This window comes from Sciurus vulgaris, assembly GCF_902686455.1.
Source record: "Sciurus vulgaris genome assembly, chromosome: 5".
Classification (NCBI taxonomy): domain Eukaryota; kingdom Metazoa; phylum Chordata; class Mammalia; order Rodentia; family Sciuridae; genus Sciurus; species Sciurus vulgaris.
In genome coordinates this window covers 119,410,459-119,426,053 of record NC_136465.1, presented here as the reverse complement: position 1 = coordinate 119,426,053, position 15,595 = coordinate 119,410,459, and the positions used below count along the sequence as shown (strand labels likewise).

The 15,595-nt window shown below is 37.3% G+C and overlaps 2 long non-coding RNA genes across 3 annotated transcripts in view; one reads left to right on the top strand and one right to left on the bottom strand.

Moving 5' to 3' along the window:
• LOC306661871 overlaps positions 1 to 15,595 on the top strand; it is a 58,330-nt gene that overhangs the window by 8,099 nt on the left and 34,636 nt on the right. The window lies entirely within an intron of this gene.
• On the bottom strand, positions 3,897 to 14,943 carry LOC306661875. Its single transcript, XR_013763999.1, has 2 exons — positions 14,559 to 14,943; positions 3,897 to 5,467 (listed from the first exon to the last, which is right to left on the bottom strand). It is a non-coding gene; the product is annotated as an uncharacterized lncRNA (long non-coding RNA).

Below are 15,595 nucleotides of genomic sequence, written 5' to 3'. Positions count from 1 at the left end.
ATCATCCTAGAGCAGCATTCAGTATCATGGATTTGAGACAAGTCAATGAACACTCAATGGAGGATGATAAGTATTTTGGTCAGAGAGGAGAGAAATGTGCTTTTATCTTTGCTCTTGCCTCTAACCAAAATCAAAAGTTTAAAAAAAAAAAAAAACTCTCTTAATAAAAATAAAAGAAAAAAATGGGCTGTTATAGGAACTCCTATACAGCAGGGACAGTTCATCTAGACTTAGGAGATCGGAAAAGGCTTCAGGGAAGAGGTAATGTCTGAATCAAGACCAAGGAATGAGTCAGAAGTGGGCGGCAGCTAGCAACTCTACACTGCATCATTCACAGACGCCCAAACCCAGGCAAGCTGAACGCAACCTCTCACCCACTTCTCACCTTACTTCTAGGTCACCTCCTCCACCTTGCCTCCAGGTTTCACCCAACCTTTGTAATTTGGTCTGATCTTCAGGAATGCCAGCTTATTTCATTATTTGAGCCACGTGGGTTTAGAAAGGCATGCATGTGGCAATAAAAACAATCTTTGACCTGAAAGTTGAAAAACAAAACAACCCAGTTGACTGGGTTCCTCTAGAGGAGATTCATGAACCTCACGAAACTAGGACCAGATAATCCTCAAATTCTAATCCCTGGTCAACCATTGAGTACTTGTGTGATGCTGGACAGATTTCTTAACCTCTCCAGGCTCTGTCCTGTTTTCTTGTTACTATTACTAGTGTAAATAGCAGACTAAAGACAGAGGGGTAAGTCAGATCTCAGTTGCCTTCCTCCTCTAGTAAAAGTGAATTAGGGTTTTATTTATTTATTTATTTTTGCCTCAAAGCTAAGTAGAAATAGTTATTGAATAGGTGGTGCTGTAGAAGGCAAACTGAGGTCCTCACTAAAATGAGAAAGAATCTACCTAAATGCCAGCCTAGAGTTTAGGAATAGAGCTGGGGAGTCCTGACTCTGCCCCTGCAGCTCTCTCTGGCTTACTCTACCTTCTGGTCGTGGGTCGTTTTCCTGTGCATGATTGAACAAGGCTTCGTTGTGCCCCATGTGTTATGCTTGCTTACGAACGTTGTCAAGTGAAGCCAATCAGATCTATCTCCAGGGACAGGTGGCAAGGGACATTCACTGACTGTTTCATCCCTCCTCTACTTGCTCTTAAGCCAAGTTATGGTCCATACTTCTCTTCCTAACTAGCTTTCAGGGAAGGGTAGCTGCCACTCACTGCATGAGTGAAATGGACCCACTCCTGGTATCTGATGCTCTCAGCACCAAACACACTGGTGACCACTGATGCTGATATAAAGTCATGTCCTGTTCTGATACCTCACAATGATGTGACTCAGAAGTCTTGGCCAAATATGAAAGTCTTGAGCATGCTTGAAGAGTCAATCCAAAGTTTCCAGTTTTCCTTTTCCAGTGTTAGAATAAATAACTTATTTCCTGCTGAGAGGAGGAGGTGCAGGTCACTCCTAAGAGTTCTTGTGTGAGCCAGGGGGCAGGGGAGGGGTGGCCAATGGTATGTGACATCCACACAACCTGTAGAGGGTATGTGGGGTGCCTGGTAGGGACGATGGGGGAGGGCAGATTGGTTTTCACTTCATTTGAGGAAAATGCGATTGAGCTGTTTATAACTGACACAGATACATATAGGGGAATGTTTACCACAGACTCATTTCAACCTGTGAATCCATCTTAACCTGTGAATAGTGTCTTTTTGACTGTTCAGTAAAAGAAAAGCATACTATAAAGTAAGTGGCAGTTTACTAACTCTTTCAAAGTAGGAGTTTCCACTGTCCTGGGTTTGAAAGATTCCAATAAGATAAGAAATTAAACAAACAAACAAACAAACAAACATTGAGTCCTTTCTATGTTCCAAGCTCTGGACTAAATGTTAGTATTACTTTTATGCTTAGGAAATATTTTTCCCTATTTTATAAAAAAGGAAACATTCAGAGAGGATAAGTAACTTGTCGAAGATGACACAGCCAATAGCCTTGATCTGAGCCCATCCTGCCTCAAGGTTGTCTTTAGACCTTGGCCTCTGGAAAACATCCTATACTTCCATCATGAGCAGATACTCAGGAACCCTTGTCCTTTCCGTCTAGGGAGCTGGTCCCTCCACAGAGGACATTCTGTTTCTCATGCAGCGCAAGCAGCCACTTATGCTGTTTCATGGAGGTTCACGACATCTCCTTCTCTCAGACTGTCATTTCCTAGACATCAAGGCTGTAGAGGGGAGTGTATCTTGCCTCTCAGATTCATTTTGAGGATTAAGTGAGATTATGCCAGCAAAGCATTTACCTCAGATCAGAAGTCTTGTTAAGCCTGGGATAAACATGGCTAGTCCTATTACTGATTCTTCATCTCCTGTACTGTTTACATTTCTATCTCTACTTCTTTTCTCTAAGCCAATTTCCCATTATAGTTATGACTTTTTTGTTTGTTTGTTTGTTTGTTTGTTTGTTCCTTCTTCTTCTAATTGGCCCCTGGAGCAGGATTTAAAACTCCAGGTTAATTTTTATCTACTCAGTTCTTTACATAAGCACATTGTGAAATCACTGCCTTTCTCTTGTTCTAGTTAAAACCAAAGTAACTCAGGAATCCACAAACATGGTGTGATCCTCATTGATCCCAGGCAGTTCACCCATTTTAAGAAAGGGTATAGATGGGAACCTGGGGAGACTGGAGAGGACCACTTCCCTAAGAGTGACCTGCAGCTTAGATTACCATCAACCTCACCATTCATCTCCGCTCTAGAGACTGAGACCTGCCCTAGAAAAAGTTCCCGAAGGGGAAAGCATGTGGGGGAATGTCCTTCCCACCTGTCCATTAAGCAATGCCCCCCTGGTTCTTCAAGGCTTCCTTCAAGCATCTCCTCCTCCAGGAAGCCTTCCCTGAGCCCCTCCCATGTTAGATGACTGTCCGCTCACCTTCCACAACTGTGTGTTTATTTTCCATCTTCGTCAAGGTACTCCTTAAGGGAAGGGACACTGTTCCGTTTCAGCGTCCTCAGTCCATGCATGGCACAATGCTCTGCTGTTAGGAGGTTCAATAATGTTGTGGGATGAATGAATGTTACATAGTTATTTGCTTTCTGAAGGAAAGGTGAGTCTGTCAGGCATATTTTCTCCTTATAGCAATATCATTTATGTTGTTTCTGAGCAATTTTCAAAGGGACTATCTGATTATAAATTTACTAAACCTCATCTGTGTAACAGATTCCAGGGTCTCCTCTGTTTTTCCCATGTTAAATAAACAAGCAACACACACATAGACACCCAGGTCCTTTTATTTTTTTTAATGTTTTCTTCGCATTATATAAGTTAATATATGCTCATTGGAAGACATCAGATCACATGAATAACAAAAGAAGAGGAAATAATAATGAACGTAATTCTCTCACTCAGAGATATCCACTGTTAATATTTTTGTGACCATACATATGTATTTCTGTTCTTATGTGTATATCTTTAAAAATGGGTCATAGTGTTCATAGATATGCTTTTTTCTCTTAATATACATTTCAGTATTTTTTTCTCTTAATATATACTTATATCTTTCAAGTCATATTTATATCACATTGCTTTTATTGTGTGAATGTGACACATTTTATTTACTCTTCGCTGGGTGGATTGTTTCCAATTTTTAGCATTTATCCACAGCACTGCAAGGTAGTTTTATGTTTCAGTGGTTATTTTATTATTACCTTAGGATATGTTTCTGAAAATAAATGTACTCATCTAATGAACGTGCTTATTTTATGTGGTTTAAAAAAACTTCTTAATGAGTTACCAAATTATTCTCAGTCATTACAGGGCATAAAAGGAGGTGATACTTTTTCTGTACATCACAAAGGGTCAAGGTCGACACTCCTATAACAAAAGACAGATTAACAAAAGGAACACAGCAAATTTATTTGATCATAGTCTTATGTGATCCACGAACCTTCAGATTGCAGACCCAAAGCCCCAGGGGAAATTGTCTATTTTTTGGCTCAGGTTTCATGAAGTAGGACAGTCATGTAGAAATGTGATTAGAGTCTGAGCTGACAGAATTGACTGAGGTGAAACCTGGCAAGGCCTGTTCATATTTTTGGTTCCTTGGTTACAGCATTTCTTACCCTGGTGTGGTAGGCAGGACCTCTCTGGAACGAGGGCCTCCTTTATGGCCAACTCTTACAGGAAAAGTCAGGACTAAAAATTTTTAGGTTTTATGGCTGGCTTTGGAATGAAAGGGTTCTGGTTCCTATGACTTGCCTTGGGGAAGGACAAAGGGTGAGGGACAAAAGGTTAGGAGGAAGGGGAGGAGAAATTTTACTTTGAGGCCTTCACTTTGGGGTGTCATTTTCCAAGCCTAAACCTTTTCTGTTCTGAAATTTCCCCAAGAAGTTTCACAGTTGCATAGTTGGATTGTCTCCTAAGCCACCCAACCAGTCTGAGTCCTGAACTCAGGCCAGTCCTGTGACACAGTTAACAGCCACATAGAATTTCAGGTGGTGTTATTAACGGGCTCCTGCCTGGTTTATGCCTCTGTAGGATCTGAGCAATCGGGTATTTAAAAAGAGACATTTCTATGGTGACAAAAGAAAACAAACAACAATAATTGGAACAAACTTTTAACTCAATTTTTGAGTCAGCCAGTGGAGAAGATTTCTAGATTTTGACTTGAAGCATCTTTAGCAGCAATCTGATAGATTTTTCTGGTTTACAGTTTGCATGAGGTGTTCCAGTGAACTTTCTCAGTGGTGCATGAAGAACACAAAGGGTTGTGCTGATTTCTGAAGTGTGAATCAAGTTGACCACCTTCAACTTGTAGGGCATCATGAAAGGATGATTTTAACCTCACCAATTCCAAGCCAGAGGGTGGAAGAAAATAGTAAATATTACATACTAGAAGAAACCACAAGAATTAGTGTCTAGCCCAGATTGCAAGTAGATAATAAAACCTCAAAACAATGGGTAGAGTCTAATTAGAAGTACATTATAATTTTCTTTTGAAACATAAGAAGTTTTGGCTTGCTACTGCATAGTTTGGTGACTACAGGTAACAATTATGTACTGTTTATTTCAAGAGGCTAGAAAAGAGAATTTTAAAAGTGTTTGCCATAAAAAAAGTGACAAATATTTGAGGAGATAAAAATATTTAAACTGATTTAAACATTATGTAATATATACACGTATCCAGCTTTACATGGTACTCCATTAATATGTACAACTTTTATATTTTTGTGTACCAGTTAAAATTATTTTAAAAAGAAAAAAAAAAAACATTTGAATTGCTAGAAATTTCCATAGGAATCTCAGACTGGAAGCATTTCCAGGTTAGGAAGCCAGGAACTTGCTGTCAGACAGTGCTTATTACACCTGTACAACTGGATAAATCCCTCTCTTCTCACAGTCCCTGAATATCTTCAAGTTCCCAGGGCTGGTCAGGAAATGAAATTCTTTACTTACTGCAAGGCCAGGAACCCTGTAAGGGAACCATGTAGACAGGTTCCAGGTCAGTTTTCCCCAGGAGGGCTTTTATAGTACCACAGAGTTAACTCCATAAAGAGTTAATTCCATAAAGCAGTCCAGTCATATCTCAAAATACAACATTTCAGTCAAAGCCTAGGTAATATAACTAGTGTTTCCAATGGTTTCTGTTGCCAAAAAAAAGAAAAATAAAAAACAGATTCTTATTAAATCTATGTAAATAACTATGTTGTCATAAAAGTAAGAATATTCACAGTTTTGAATTTTAGAAGGAGCCAATAAAGAAAAAAGTAAATGCTTCAATCTCCTTCACAAAGGTATACGTTATAAAATTGCTGCAGGTTATAGTTAGCTTGAAAGAAGGAAAATAAGTTTCTTTAAATCTAGAAAACAAAAAAGAATCAGCAATATCTCTCACATAAAGTCATTAAAAATTGTAATCCTCCATCATTTCAGTTTCATATAATTAGTTTTCATTCTGTCACATGTTGGGTTAGCAATTTTGAGCCCAGTTTTTCCACTAGAGTGCTGGAAATTCTTACCTAGTTCAATTATATATAATTTCAGAGTGATCAGAAACCTGTATTAATACTGTTTCTGAAATAGTATTAAACTGTTTTATACTAAAACAGTATAAAAATCTTCCAGAAAAAGAATCAGAATAAAGCAATTTATTGTGGGCAACAAGACTTTAAATTGTCATTGCTAAAGATCAGCTTACAGATACAACAATTCAACATAGTAACTGAACTAAGAATCTCATATAATTTTGGAACACACGTTACAACACACTCATACAAATATAACTCAGAGGAGGTTAAACATCATTTCTTATTTGACAATGTCTCCTATGTAATTATATATCAAAAATACCATCTTGCCAGGCATGGTGGCGTACGCCTGCAATCCCAGCAACTCCTGAAATCCCAGCAACTCAGGAGGCTGAGACAGGAGGATGTGGAGTTCAAAGTCAGCCTCAGCAACAGTGAGGCACTAAGCAATTCAGTGAGACCCTGTCTCTAAATAAAATACAAAATAGGGCTGGGGATGTGGTTCAGTGGTTGAGTGCCCCTGAGTTCAATCCCTAGTACCTCCCCCAATTAAAAAAAAATACCATCTTGATTTTTGAGAAGTTTATCAAGTATCAAAGGTTTGTCCAGGCATGGTGGTACATACCTGTAATCCCACGAACTTGGGAAGCTGAGGCAGGAGGTTTGCAAGTTCAAGGTCAGCCTCAACAACTTAGCAAGATCGTGTTCGTGTCTCAGAATAAAAATATAAAAAGGACCAGGGATACAGCTCATTGCTAAAGTACCCCTGGGTGGTTTCATCCCCAGTAACACACGCGCACACACAAACACACGCAAACACTCAAAGATTTAAAACACTTGATCAACACAGGATCACAGGATGAAGAGGAAGATAGCAAATGAGAGGAAAGACACACTCCCCAGCAGTTCCTCAACACAGGATTCAAGCAGTGGGAGTAGTGATCCTCAGTGAAATAGGTGACTAAGGGAATTCACTGAAATTCAACTTTGGACAGAAAAATAATCATAGAGACACAGAAAGTCGGAAACTTTGAACATAAAAAAGAAATAATATATTAGAGATGTGCCAGCCTGTCTGGCAGTTGTGATGGCAACTTCAGTGCCAACAGCCCACCGCAGAGGGGAGATAGAGGTAAAGAGAGAGGAAAGCAGGGTGAACAAAATTGGCTTAAGGGAATCTGTGGAAAAGACAGGGAGGCTAATCTTAATTGGCCCAGAGATGGTAGGGGAAGGTGCTGAGTGATAAGCAACCAAATTTGCTCAGTCCACTAGCAGAGAGTCCTGTGGGAACCAGAGTTGTCACTGCAGCAGGAACCCTTTGAAGTGGTTGTTCAGAAGCAAGCAGAGATCAGAGATTGGAAACTCATAAGGGAAGTTACCAGACTGAACCAGCAGTGGCCTATGGTGGGGTCCAGATGGGCGTAGACCAGTATGATTGAAACAGGTGCAGAGAAAATTGTGTCTAGGGTGAGCCAGACTCAGGATACTAAGAAGAGGGAGCACCCTTTGTTGCTGGCATCCCCTATGAACAAGTGGAAAGATGAAAGCAACCAGTCAGACAGGTGCGTCTGGACTCTGGGTCTGATCCAGGGAAATTCACATCCATTGTGGTGAATATACGAAGCTGGTGGAGGGTTAGACTCCTCACCCTGAAAGTATTCTCGGGAGGCCTTTGAGGCCTAGACATCCAAGAACATGATTGGGATACTTCAGGTTCACAGAATAGAGATCCTGATACTGAGCAACTCTTACCACTCAGCCAAGTAACAGTGAACCTCACTTCACACATGAACTAGCCCCACTTGATCCTCAATAATACTTCTACACATAGAATAAGGTAGAGAAAACCCTAAACTAATAACCAGGTCCCAAGGAGAAACAACTGGAGGGGAACCTCAAGTCCCACTCCTGGACATCTGCTCATACTTCAAAAGCAGAAGTTCCTAGAACAAAAAAGATGACTATATACCAAAGGACACATGCATAAAAGCAGAGGAATCCCTCTCCAACTGATGTGCAAGTCTGGACCTTGGAAAACATGAAAACAGGCAAGCAAATCTTGCCCCAAAATTCATGGTCCCTTAAGAAAAGCCCAAAGATATGGAAGTGGATGAAATTCCAGAGGAAAAAAAAACTAGGAAAAAAACTGATTCTTAAAATGTTCAGGGGACTGGGGACTCAGTGGTAGAGTGCTCACCTACCACATGTGAGGCACTGGGTTTGATCCTTAGCACCACATAAAAATAAATAAATAAAATAAAGGTATTGTGTCCACCTACAACTAAAAAAATTGTAATAAATAAAAAATGTTCAATAAACTAAAAGATCTAAGGAATTAATTAAGAGAGCAAATACAGGAGATGAATGACCATTTCAATAAAGAAATATAAATACTGAAAAGAAACCAGTCAGAACTCCTGGAAACAAAAAGCATAATGAATCAAATTTAAAATTCATTGAAATATCACCAACAGATTAAATTGTCTAGAAAATAGAGCTTGAGGCCTTGAAGACAGAACTTCAGGACTTGAAGACAAGATATATCAACCTGAATGCTCAATATGCAATAAAGAGGGGGAGACCATGCTCAGAATATATAAGAACTCTGGAATAAATATATTTCTAACCAAACCTGAAAGTCATTGGGATAGAAGAGAACATGGAAATAGGCTAATGGCATTAAGAACCTCTTCAGTTAAATAATAGCAGAAAAAATTCCCAACCTTAGAAATGAGGTAAACATCCACAAACAGGAGTGATACAGAAACACAAATAGAGAGGATCAAAAAAGAACCTCTCCAAGACACATCATAATCAAAATGTCTAACATAAAATAAGGTGGAAAGAATTAAAAGCTGAAAGAGAAAAATGTCAGTTCATATTTAGAAGGGTCAAACCAGTAATTCTGACTTCTCAAGTCAGATCCTAAAAGTCAAGGACTTTTTTCCTAAGAGGGGAGTGGGGGAGGGGTGAGATTGCTAGTCAAGATTGCTATATGCAACAAAGTTATCTATCAGACTCAATGGAGAAATAAAAGTGTTTCATGATAAGGACAAACTAAAAGAATTCATCACCACTAAGGGAGCACTACAAAGAATACTTAAAGGTATAATATACACAGAAGAACTCAAAAACACAGTGCAGACCAAATAGCCCATCTCGTAGAGTGCCTGCCTCTCATGCCGGAGGCCCGGGTTCGAATCCCCAGCACTCAGAGATTGTGGAAATAACTAACAAACAAAGAACTCAAAAACAAACCTCAACACTCCCTAATAGATGATGTTCACTGGAATAGCAATAACTAAATGAAAATCAAGACTGAATTAAATATAACAAACAAATCAAAGTGGCAGGAAATAACAAGCATCTACCTATCATAACACTGAAAATAAATGGTCTCCATTCCCCAATTAAAGACATAGATTGGCAGAATGTATTTAAAAACAAGATTCAATTATATGCTGTTTGCAAGAGATTCATCTCATAGGCAAACACCCACAGGCTGAAAGTAAAAGGATAGAAAAAATATTGCATGCAAACAGAGTCTGAAAACAAGCAGAAGTAGTTATTCTTATATCTGACAAACCATCTTGAGCAATAATTAATCAGAAGAGACAAAAAAGATCCCACATACTACTAAAGGAAATAATCCAGCAAGAAGATATAATGATAGTAAATATTTATGCCCCAAATGTCAGTGTCCCTACTTACATAAAAAATTATTTCTTGACATGAAATCCCAGATAGACCCCAATACAGTAATACTGGGCAATTTCAACCCTCCTCTCACCAATAGACAGGTCATTCAAATATAAAACCATTAGATATATTTCTGACCTAAATAATACTATAAATCAAATGAACCTAACAGACATTTACAGAATATTTTACCCCAAAAGAGTTGAATTCACTTTCTTTTCAGCAGTTCGTGGGATCTTTTCCAAAATAGATTAATTCTAGGTCACAAAGTAAATCTTAGCAAATACAAAAAAATTTGATATAATCCTATGCATCCTATCAGATCATAATGGAATGAAACTAGAAATCAACAAGAAAAATTATAGAAGCCACATAAACACATAGAGATTGAACAATATTATTTTGAATCAGGTATGTATCATAGAAGAAATGAGAGAAGAAATTCTTAAAAATAAATGAGAACAGAGATACAACATACAGAAATCTATGGAACAGTATGAAGTCAGTTCTAAAAGGAAAGTTTATCACATTGAGATGCTTACATTAAAAAAATTGAAAGTTCCCAACTAAATAATCTAACGCTACACCTCAAGGTCTTAGAAAAGGAAGAACTAAAATCAGAGTCAAAATTAATGAAATTGAGAGGCCGGGGCTATCGTTCAATGGCAGAGAGCTTGCCTCCCATGTGTGAGACACTGGGTTCTATCCTCAACACCAAATAAAAGTAAGAAGTAATATAAAGGTATATTGTCCATCTACAACTACAAAACAGAAAATTTTTAAAAATTAATGAAATTGAAAATATAAAAAAAATTTTCAAAGAGTTGTTTCTTTGAAAAGATAAACAAGTTTGAAACCCCTTAGCCAAACTAACCAAAAGTAAGAGAGAAGACCCAAATTAATAGAAGTAGAGATGAAAAACGATCACCACAGAAACTTCTGAAATCTAGAAGATCATTAGAAACTATTTTTAAAAAATTAATACTCCAATAAACTGGAAAATCTAGAAGAAAATGACAAATTTCTAGACACATATGATCTTCTCATTGAACCAAGAAAATACAGAAAACTTAAACAGAGCAATATCAAGCAATGAAATTGAAACTGCAATTAAAAGTCTTCCACCAAAGAAAAGTTCAGGACTGGATGGATTCTTAGCTGAGTTCTACCAGACCTTTAATGAAAACTAACACCAATCTTCCTCAAATTATTCCATGAAATTGAAAGGGAAACACTCCCAAATACATTCCATGAAGCAGTATAACCTTGATATCAAAACCAAACAGAGATATCAGGGAAAGAAACTACAGACCAATTTACCTGGTGAACATAGATGCAAAACCCTAATAAAATATTAGCAAACTGCATTAAAAACATAGCAAGGATATAATACACCCTTGATCTGGATTTCATTCCAGGATTGCAAGGTTTATTCAACATATGCAAATAAATAAATGTAATTCACCAAATAAATAGAATTAAGGACAAAATCATTTGATCATCTCAATAAATGCAGAAAAAGTCTTTGATTAAAAAAATCAGCACCCATTTATGTTAAAAATGCTGGAGAAACTAGGAATAGGAGGAACTTACCTCACATTATGAAGGCTACTTATCCAAACAAAAAGCCAACTCATATTGAACAGAGAAAAGCTGAAAGCATTTCATCCAAAATAGGACAAGAGAAGGATCCACTCCCACCACTCCTATTCAATATAGTTCTTGAAACTCTAGCAAGAATTAAGAGGTAAGAAATTAAAGAGATACAAATAGAAAAATAAAAAGTCAAATTATATTTATTGCTGATGACATAGTCCCTATCTAAAAACCCAAAAAAACTCTACCAGAAGACTTCTAGAGCTGATGATAAATTTAACAAAGTCACAGGTTACAAGATCAACATTTAAATCAATAACTTTCCTATATTTCAATAGCGATTCTGCTGAGAAAAAAGGAAAACTATACCATTCACCATAATATTATTAAAAAACACAAAATGCTTGGCAAATAATATAACTAAGGAGGTGAAAGACCTCTACAAAGAAAACTATAGAACACTAAAGAAAGAAACTGAAGACATGCACAACCACAAGAATGGGATCCTAATTAGAATAAGTTATACTCCATGTATGTATAATACGTCAAAATACATTCTACTGTCATGTATATCTAAACTGAACAACAACAAAAAAAAAAAATAAATTGAAGACAACTTTATAAGATGAAAAGACCTCCCATGTTCTTGGATAGGCAGAATTAATATTTTCAAAAAGTTCATACTACCAAAAGTGCTATACTGATTCAATGCAATCTCCACTAAAATATACATGAAATTCTTCACAGAACTAGAAAAAACAGTCCTAAAATTCATTTGGAAGAATAAAAGGCCTAGAAGAGTGATGCTGGAGGCATCACAGTGTCTGATCTCAAATTATAAATTATACTACAGAACTATAGTAACAAAACCAGCATAGTATCAGCATCAAAATGAGCATGAAGACCATCAGAAGAGAATGGCAGATGCAGAGGCAAACCCACATAGTTATAGCTATCTGCCACTTGACAAAGTTGCCAAAAAATATGTATTGGAGAAAAAACAGCTTTTTTAACAAATCTGCTGGCAAAACTGGATAGTCATATGTAGAAGAATGAAACTAGATCCCTATCTCTCACCCTGCCCAAAAGTCAAAATCAAAGTGGATCAAATACCTAGGAATTAGACCAGAAACTTTACAACTGCTAGAATAAACAGGGTCAACACCTCCAACTATTGGTACAGGCAATGACTTTCTTTCAAGCAATATCCCTAAAGCTCAAGAACTAAAACCATAAATTAATAAGTGAGAGAGCATCAGATTAAAAGCTTCTGCACAGCAAAAGGGAATGATTGAGAGCTTGAAGAGGAGCCTACAGAAAGGGAGAAAATCTTTGCCAACTACTCATCTGACAGGGATTTAATATCCAGAATACAAAAAGAAATCCATACACACACATCAATCAATTAATGAGCAAAAGAATGAAACAGATACTCCCTTTTTTTTTTTTTTTTTTTGGTGGTGTGCTGGGGATGAACCCAAGGCCTTGTAGATGCTAGGCAAACACTCTACCAACTGAGCTATTCCCCAGCCCCCAGACACTTCTTAAAAGAAGAAATACAACATGGTCAACAAATGTATGAAAAAAATGTTCAACTTCCCTAGCAATCAGGGAAATGCAAATCAAAACTACATTGAGATTTCTCTCACTCCAGTCAGAATGGCAATATCAGAGTATAAATAATAATAATGCTGGTAAGGACATGAGGAAAAAGGTACAGTCATATATTGTTTGTTGGACTCCTGATTAATACAACTCCTGTGGAAAGCAGTATAGTGATTCCCTCAAAAAAACTAGGAGTGGAGCCATCATATGACCCAGCTATCCTACTCCTCAGTATTTATTCAAAAGAATAAAATCAGTACACTAGAGTGATACAACCATATCAAGGTCTACAGCAGTGCAACTCACATTGTCAAGTTAAGGAACCAGTTCAGCTACCCTTCAACAGATTAATGAATTAAGAGTTTTACTCAGTCATGAACAAGAATGAAATTCTGGCATTTGCTGGTAAATGATGGAAATTTAGAATATCATGTTATGTGAAATGAACCGGACCCAAAAAGTAAGTCAATGTTTTCTCACATATGTGGAAACTTGAGCAAGGAAGGGGGAAAAATTCAGGGAAGTCAGAAATCATAAGGATAGAGAGATCAGTGGAGTAGAAGGAGATCAAGGGGAAGGAGGAGAGATAGGAAAGGGGAGGAGTGAGGAATGAATTTGACAAAATTACACTATGTGCATGTATAAATATACCACAGTGAATTTCACGTTTAGGTATATATATAAAGCACCATTAAAAATAGATAGGACTGAGGTTGTAGCTCAGTGGTAGAGTGCTTGCCTAGCACATGTGAGGCACTGCACTTGATTCTTAGCACCACATATAAATAAATGAATAAAATAAAGGCCATCAACATCTAAAAAAATATTTTTAAAAAGTAGATAGATAGATAGATAAGCCGGGGTTGTGGCTTAGTGGTAGATTGCTGCTCACCTAGCACATGCGAGGCACTGGATTCAATCCTCACGCCACATAAATAAATAAGTAAATAAATAAATAAATAAATGAAGTTATAAAAAGTAAATAGAAGGAAAACCAGTTGACTAGAAGAAGGGGAATAGAGAAAGGAAGGAGTGGGAAAGAGGGGCACTGGGAATAAAATGAAGCCAATTAAATTTCATACATGTATGAGTTTGTCAAAATGAACCCAACTATTATATAATTATAATGCACTAATAAAAGCATAAAAATAAAAAGGAATCACAGGTCATTGTGAAACAGTAGTCATATACTTAACCAACTCACAACTCAGGTCATGAGAAAGACAAAGGACCCCAGAAAGGGGTCAGTGGCTTCTTTCCTATCTTCCTCAAGGGGTCTTTGAATTGCAAAAGAAAGGAGGAAACAGAAGCAAATGGAAAGATCAAGACTGAGAGGAGCCGATTTGGGGAGATTTTTAAGTTTCCCAAAGAGATTAATAGTTTCATGTATTATCTTTGGGAAAATCACATCACAAGAAAGGAGCCCACAAAGGGGCCCAAGCAGGGGTTGGAGCACAAAGAGTTTCAATCAGCAGAGAAGTTTTCTTGGGGAAAACAAGATCCAACAAGAGAACAAATAGGCTTTTAAATTAAACTGGAATGTTGTCTTCAATTAAGCTGAATGCTGGCCCCGGAGTTCTTTAAACAACAAAAGAAAACAAGGAGGGCTGAAGAGTTCAGTGTTAGAACACTTACCTAGCAAGAGTAAGGGCCTGGGTTCTATCACCAGCACCACAATAAGCAATATACAAGGAAACCTTCAAATCACTTCTTTGGACCTCCTTTTCTTTCCATTCATTTCTTTCCAACCCAAAGCACCCAAAAAGTGAGGAATCAAAACCAATAAGCCTTTTATGTCTTAACCAAGGACCAGGAGGTGTCCCCAGGGGTACACCAAGAGCCACTCTAAAGCAACTGAGGAAGACCCAGCAGCACTGTGTGAGTGAGCACCCAAGCCCTGGAAGCTCTGCTGGCTCTGGACAATTTTATTAAAAGTAAAACAAAATAAGCAAGACACTTGGTTAATGCAAGTCATTCTTGTTTGACTTGGCATTTCTTTAATCACTGAGAAGTTTCAATTTTACATGTTTATTGATGCTTTTCCCTTTGTAAACTGAATATTCTGGTCTTGCTTATTTTTCCATTGAGTAAAATTTTAAAAATTTTCCAAACTTTAATAAGAGATTAATTCTACTCACAGAAGAGCAAATGTCATTACAAAATGACTACTTTGTTAACCAAACCTACCACACATCAATTGATTCAAAATTGAGTCTCTTAACCATAAAGCTGGAAACTCCCCCACTCCCTTTCTATAGGAACATTAGAAGTCATTTGCTAATATTAAATATTAATATTAAATATCTAATAGTGCAGAGACCATACAAGAATTAATTTTCAAAGGCAAAGTTGGTTTTCAACAAACTCTTCACACTTTGTGATTCTACACTATTAATTAATGCACTTATGTCTTTTCTAATACTATATTTCAAACTTTCTGACTCTTGGGAAAACACATTCCTATTATAAAAGTAGGGTCTACAACACCATTTTACAATTGGAAATTATCAAACATTGGAGAACAATAAAAAGTTGGTGTTTAAATTTACTTCTCTGATGGGAAGTGGAATTGGATATTGCTGTACAAGTTTCATATTGTTGATTCACCAGGTACAAATTATAACTTTGAAAAAGGTATGGAATTTATAAATAAGGTCTTAACAGGGGAAAAG